Consider the following 6,958-nt stretch of genomic DNA (forward strand, 5'->3'; position numbering starts at 1 on the left):
TCCTACGGGAGAAGGAGCCTCCTATCGATCCTCGGCTCCACCTGGCCTGCAGAGGGTGGATAGCAAAGGTTCTTTCAGGATTTGCACGAATTTTTACGGCCACTTCGTGCTCGAGTTGGTTGGAAAGGGGTTCGAAAGATCGAGTTTGTGATACGGTTTGGGATTGATATTGGATGAGAGAGAGAGATATTTTAATCGTTAAGAAAGAAAGATTAGCTGATTGATTTTTCAATTAACGTTGAATTTGTATTATTTATAATTTATTTCTTGGATGATTGCTGGCGAGAGATACTTCGTCACACAAAGAGGATATTGTGGAATGTCTTGGTCGAAAATTTGATCAAATGATTAAACGTCATCTTGATGACCCTTCAAAATGTATATTCCTCTCAAATATTAGAGATACACAAAAATTACATTACATATTTATTGTGAATATTTTAATAATGTAATATAATAAAAGAAAGATTGATATCAGATTGAAATTGTAACAACTGTTGATTATTGCTGATACGAAATGACTTCTACGATGATGTAAAATCATTAGATAGCAATTAAAAAAAGATTGATACGTTCCAAGAAATACAAAGATTAGTTTAAGTTTAAATAAACTCGTAGAATTTGATGTAGATGATTCGATCATTTAATTTCAAGCGTCGTAAATTTTATTAATAAACAAATTTATATTTTAGATTCCATAAAAAAAGAATTGTTATCGAAACAACGAGGAATGGAGAAACTATTGTTGGAATAACCTGATGATTCCGCTTTTAAATTTAGGTTTCATAGAATTGATTGTTACGATGTCCCAGCTATATCAATTTTAGAAGTGGGTCATTGATATTGTGTACGGATGCGAACGAAAAGTAGGAACTGGTTGGAAATCACTCGATGATACAAAGTTTATCGATATTTTAAATTTTGTAGAAACGAATATATACGTTGTAATGTATCCGCAAGTTTCACACTCGAAGTTATAGAGAATAGAGAATATTTGAAATCGAGAGCAACCACCACGACAAGTAGTTTGAGGATAAGAAATCGAGGGATAAGGTGAGCGTGTCAACGACGTTAGTTCTTGTGAATAAAATATAGTAAGAGAAGAACTCCTTCTTTTTTGCGCCTCCCCCCTTCTTGAATAGAATCTATGGAGGTAAAAACGATGATTCCATTGTTTCTTCTTGAAACGTGGTCGTTCGTCTCGTCGGCTTCATTAGGTCCCCCTTATCTTTATTCTATTCGAGAAATTCCATTTCCGCGATTCATACTCCTCCCAATCTACTTTCATCTTATCTTTCATTCTTGCCATTAATACGATTCGAACATATCCGATCGAAAGAAAGTTAAAATACACTGGAAAATCCTAATACAAACATCGTTACAGCGATATTTCCACTTCGTATATTCCTATTATTCCGTACACGTGTAAATATATTTTATACAACATTAGAGATCCAATAATACGGCATTTAATAATACAATACAATCTGATTGTCTAAATTCTATTTACAAAATTCGAAGAGGAACGAATTGAGCAGCCATTCCACTCCAATACTAAATAGAATCCAATCGTTTCGGATTTACCTTTCAAATTTAACGCGAGTCGATCATTTCGTTTCGACTAATATAATATCCTCAAGGAAGAGTCGATAAAACGTTTCCAGGACCGCGAAAGCGAACGATTGATTGAATCGAAGGAAGAAAGAAAAATTCGACGCTGCCATTCAGAACTTATCGACGCCTTCGACAGCTTAGCCCTTGGAGATGAATCCCTATTCCTATCAGACGTGTCGTAAAAAAAAAAAAAGACCTGCGTCATCTATCCCAACAGCGCCATAAACGACAAACTTCTCTTCCCATCCTTTACCTTTCCATTCCGATCCGCCAATCTTTCCTCTCTCTCTCTCTCTGTTCGAAGTAAAACAACTTTCGCAACAAGTATCTTCCTAAAAAAAAAAAAAAAAAAAAGGAAACTTTAATCTCGATGAAAGATCGATCGAGACGGTTGATGGAGGCCGCGCGTCTTCCGATCTTCTCGTCTGCAACGTTTCCATCCCTCCAAACACCAGGGATCCTTCCATCCTCCCTCGTCGGAAGAGGAGACGCGACCGCGACCCGGGCCACTCTTTCCCTGTGTCTGTTTAGATCGGGCGTCGTTCGTTTAGAGCCGCCGCCTCTCTCTCTCTCTCTCTCTCGTTTCGACGGTCGACGCACGCGCACACGCCTTGTTTATATCGTTCGCAGTGAAACGAACGAGGAACAACAACGGGAAGGGTGCGAGAAGGAAAGGGGAATTACGAGAGAAAGAGAGAGAGAGAGAGAGGAGGCCACGAGGATAACGCGACGAAGCGGAAAGAGAGAGAGAGAGACGCGATGAAACGAAGACGAAGATGGATTTATCCGTGTTTTTTCTTGAGAAAGAATACGCGCGAATACAGGGTTGATCGAGTGTGCGAAGAAGGATGAAGGAGGAGGAGGATCCTCGAGAGAATTCTACGCGAAGAATAGTAGCGATGGATTTCGAAATCGGGGGTGAAAGAGGAGGGAACAAAAGAGAGAGAGGGAGAGAGAGAAGTAGAAGATGCGACTATATACGGTGGGGAAATGGAATGGATGCTAAATATAGACAGGGTTGCCAGGTTGCAGAAACAGCCGCCGCCCCTTTGAGTGTGCTGGGACGGGTTAGTTCAGCCCGAAGGGAGTGGGAGAGGGGCGCGGAAGGGCGGCAAGGTCGCGTCATTGATCGAGGGTGGAAGGGGTGGCGGTATGACGCTCCTGGTGACGTCATAGCTCGCTACAACCCCCTCGAACTACCCGCAGGCGCCCTCTCTTTCACCACCCCCTCCCTCGTTTGTTGCCTCGCCCTGTGTGCGATACACCTTATTCCCTCCCCCCTTTCGAACCAACGCGGCCTCTCTTACCCATCCCTCCTCCTCCTCCTCCTCCTCGCCACCATCTTCTCGCTTTGACTCGCGCTTCTTTTTTCGGCTTTACTTAACTCGCGCTATGCCGCGGTTCGACGCGTCTCTCTATTTCTTTCTTCTTTTTCGTTTGTTTCCTTTCGCCGTTCCTCGTGCAACGAGGAATACTCTCGTGGCGGCGACGAGAAGAGGAGGGCGAGGATAATTTCGAATATGGAGCGGGAGGATGGTATCGAGATCGATCAATCTCCATTACCAACTCACTGTTCCAACTTGCTGCGTGCCACGGTTTTGTCGTCGATTCTAATTACCCCCCTCGTTAGCGGATCCGCCCCTTCTTTAAAGGGTAAATAGGTATTCTTCGCAGGAGGAAGAAAGAAAGAACGAGGGATAAGAAGAATAAACGATTTCGTTGGCAGTGATGGAGTTTGAATGGAGACCGAGCCGTTAGCCTATTATTGCCATTTGGACTAACGATTCGATCGAGAGAGAGAGAGAAAGATTGGGATTGTTGGAGGAAGAAAGGCAAGAATGACACAAAGGGATCGCTCTCTCGACCGATGGTGGTTCGATGTGGGGGAGAAAAAGGAAATATTCTGCTCTATTCTGTACAATCTATGGAAAAAAGAAACACGGTGGAGGAATTCTTGTCACGAGAGAAAAGTACGATAAAAGAGAGTGTATATATATGAGTTAGAAGTTGGAATAAAAGGGATCATGTTAGCCGTGATCCGACAACCCATGCGTGTTCTGCAGCTTCTCGGTCGACAGTTTGGATCCCAGCAGACCCGCGCCACCAGCTCTAGGCATGACGGGTATAAATTATGCCGCTGGCCTATTTACATCGCTGCCATCCTGGCCAACTCGACCCGGTCGCTCCTCGTGGCAGAGATACCTACTTACGTACGTACGTACGTACGTGAAAAAGATCCTCGAAAAGCATTGGTCGGGGCGAATCGAGAAACATTCCGCGGATGTAAGTGAAATCGGGTTTAACCGATTCACGAACGAAGGAGAAGAATTCTGAAGAGACGCGTAGCCGTTTGATCGGGTTTCAATGGTGAAGAGAGAGAGAGAGAGAGAGAGAGAGAGAGAGAGAGAGAGACAATAGTGTGAATAAGGATGGAGAACATGGCGTTCGATCGAAGGAATTCAAGCAATCCAAGAGAGAAAGAGAAAAATTTTTGGAAGAAAGAATTCTGAAGAGGCGCGTAGCCGTTTGATCGGGTTTCAATGGTGAAGAGAGAGAGAGAGAGAGAGAGACAATAGTGTGAATAAAGATGGAGAAACTGGCGTTCGATCGAAGGAATTCAAGCAATCCAAGAGAGAAAGAGAAAAATTTTTGGAGAGTATTTTATCATAGAGATTCAAAGATTTTGCTACAGCCGTTTTAAAATTTTTCCAATTAATCTAATTAATCTTACAAGTTAACAGTGATTCTTTAACAGTTTAAAAGAATCTAATTGAAATTTTCTTCTCAGACAGTTTTTATCAAATTATTAAGGAATTCTCTTCGAATCGTGAATAAATTTCTTATTTATTATTAAACTATTTTTTAAATTATTCTTTCTTCAACTATTTCAAAACTTGTTTAAATCGTCATCGACAAATTCCTAATTTCTAAAATTTTTCTAATTATTCTTTTAAAGTTTCTTTCGATTCGTGATCGAGGAATTCTCTTTCAAAATTCCAAAATCCTTAGAAGCAAAGGAACCAATCCTTCAACAGATTCAAAATCAAAAAGACACGCGATGGGGTATAAAAAGAATACAGAAGTTGGTCCTTTGCATCGTAGAGGCCTTCGATCGAGGCCAAAAGAAAAAGAAAAATTCTAGAGGCACTTTTGATGTATCAAAAATTGATTTGGGACGAGTTTCATCGAATCTGTTCACTTTGATCACTCAAACGATCAATTATTTGATGAATATATATTTCAATTTAATAGATTCAATTTATTTCTTTTAACTCTATATTCTTTTATTCGTCCATATTTGAAAATTCTTTAATTTTCAATTGCTTCGAGCTCCTTCCCCAATCGATTATTCCCTAATTAATTCGGATAATCGAGATTCTACTCTCTATACGCGTCTATTTTGTTTTGATTAGAGGATAAAGCTCGATTTTGGTTATTTGTTTATTTGCATATATTGATCGTTGATTATGAAAATTATGGTATTAGAGAAATTTGAATTGGATGGGTGTGATTAAACGAATGCAATTTGGGATGTAGATTGTAGATTGTTGAGAGGAAAGGATAACACGATTGAAAATCAAAAATAGAATAATTAACGTGATTGATTAAAATTAGTTTGCAATGTTGTTACGTTTGAAAGATGTGCAAGAAATTTATGAGAATTAAAAAAAAAGAAAATATAGATATCGATGCAGATTTCCCTCGTGTAATACATAACTCATGCACGAACCAAGTAAATTATTATGACAATGGCTATTCTCATATTTCGTTTCCATGTTTAAAATGTGAATTGTAAAAAAAAAAAAAAAAATGAATGTGAAACAAATATAAATTATTAAACTCGGTCACCATCTTGATACATTCGTTTAAAATAGAAAATTTCTTTCGATTAATACTTTTTATTTTAATATAACAGAATCAACATCGTTTAATTTGCACGAGAAACAATGGAGTGGAGAGAGAATAGTAGTGAAAACGTTCCGTTTCGTTTCACACGCGTTGAAAGGTGGGCCAAGTGAATAAGCTAAAAAAATTACATTGTCCTAATGCACACGAATACAACAGGAGAAATAAAATTTTATATCATTTCCATCGATGTAATAAATTATATTCAAACGAGCTTTTTCCCTTATCAACATATAAGTAAGAAAAGTGTGTTGATCATAAATTCCCCCGATCCTTGGGGAAAAGATCTTATGAATTTTTAACAATAAATGACAATGATATGTGCTCGAAGCTTTTAAGCAGTGGTAAACAGCAGAGACGCTGAGCAGCTTCAAAAAATAAAAGTTAATTCTCCTTAAACTGAAAAAGTAACTAATAACATTCTTTTATTTATTAACATTATTCCTTAAAAAAATGACTAGTCTGGATCTTATCATTTCCATTGAAAAGAATGTAATTTTTCATCAAATATTTCCAATGATTTTTTTTTTTATGATTCCTTTAACTTTTCCAATTTTATGAAAAGAATTACAATCGATTTTCACGATCAAAGATGATGTAATTTTCTATCAGAAAAAAAAACTATTCAATCCTTTGTATTTTTTTTTTATAATTTGCATTCACTGATCGAAAACGGCGCATTCCAAATTAAATAAATATCAGAACCAGATATACATCATAATCCTGACGTCACCGCCACTAACCGAGAATCGATCATGGAAACGAGCTCGCAATAAAATATATATTGAAATAAAATAAGAGAGAAAGAAAAAAAGGAGGAAGGGAAGAAGAGTTATTAAGAAGACAAGGAAAAGCGCTAAAGTTTCTCGTTTAATAATGCAAAATGATCGATCCTCGTCTCAATTTTCATCTCGATTGTCATATATATACATATATATATATATCCAGAAAAGAAATGATCACTCAGAAGGAGGACGATTCGTTCGACGTATCGTGCAATTCCTCCCTCGTCGAGGGATCAAGGAGGGGAGGAATGAAAGAAAAACAAGCGGTGAAAAAGCGGGAAGCCAATACCTTGGCCCACCACCTTCCTTCAAGTGCGTGATGATCCTTTCTTTTCTATTTTTTCCAAAATATTTCCTTTCAATTTCAAGGATCGTCGAAACTCGACTCGATTTTCGAGCGTTTCTTTCGAGTCGTTACGTTACGAAAAAAAAAAAAGAAAAAAAGAAAGGAAAGAGAGAACAAAAGAGGGAGGAGAATAGAGGAGGAGATGGAAGGAAGTGAGGGAGAAAGGCGAAGGAAACAGCGAGGAGGGGAGGAAAGAGTCGCGCACAATGGCGCGAATGAAAAGGAAGAAGGAGGAAAGGGTGAGGAAGCGAAAGAAAAATAGACGGGGGCGGGATGTATCATCCCGCGCATTCCATTTTCCGTGTCT

The sequence above is a fragment of the Apis mellifera genome, linkage group LG7 (genome assembly GCF_003254395.2).
Source record: "Apis mellifera strain DH4 linkage group LG7, Amel_HAv3.1, whole genome shotgun sequence".
NCBI classification, from domain to species: Eukaryota; Metazoa; Arthropoda; class Insecta; order Hymenoptera; family Apidae; genus Apis; species Apis mellifera.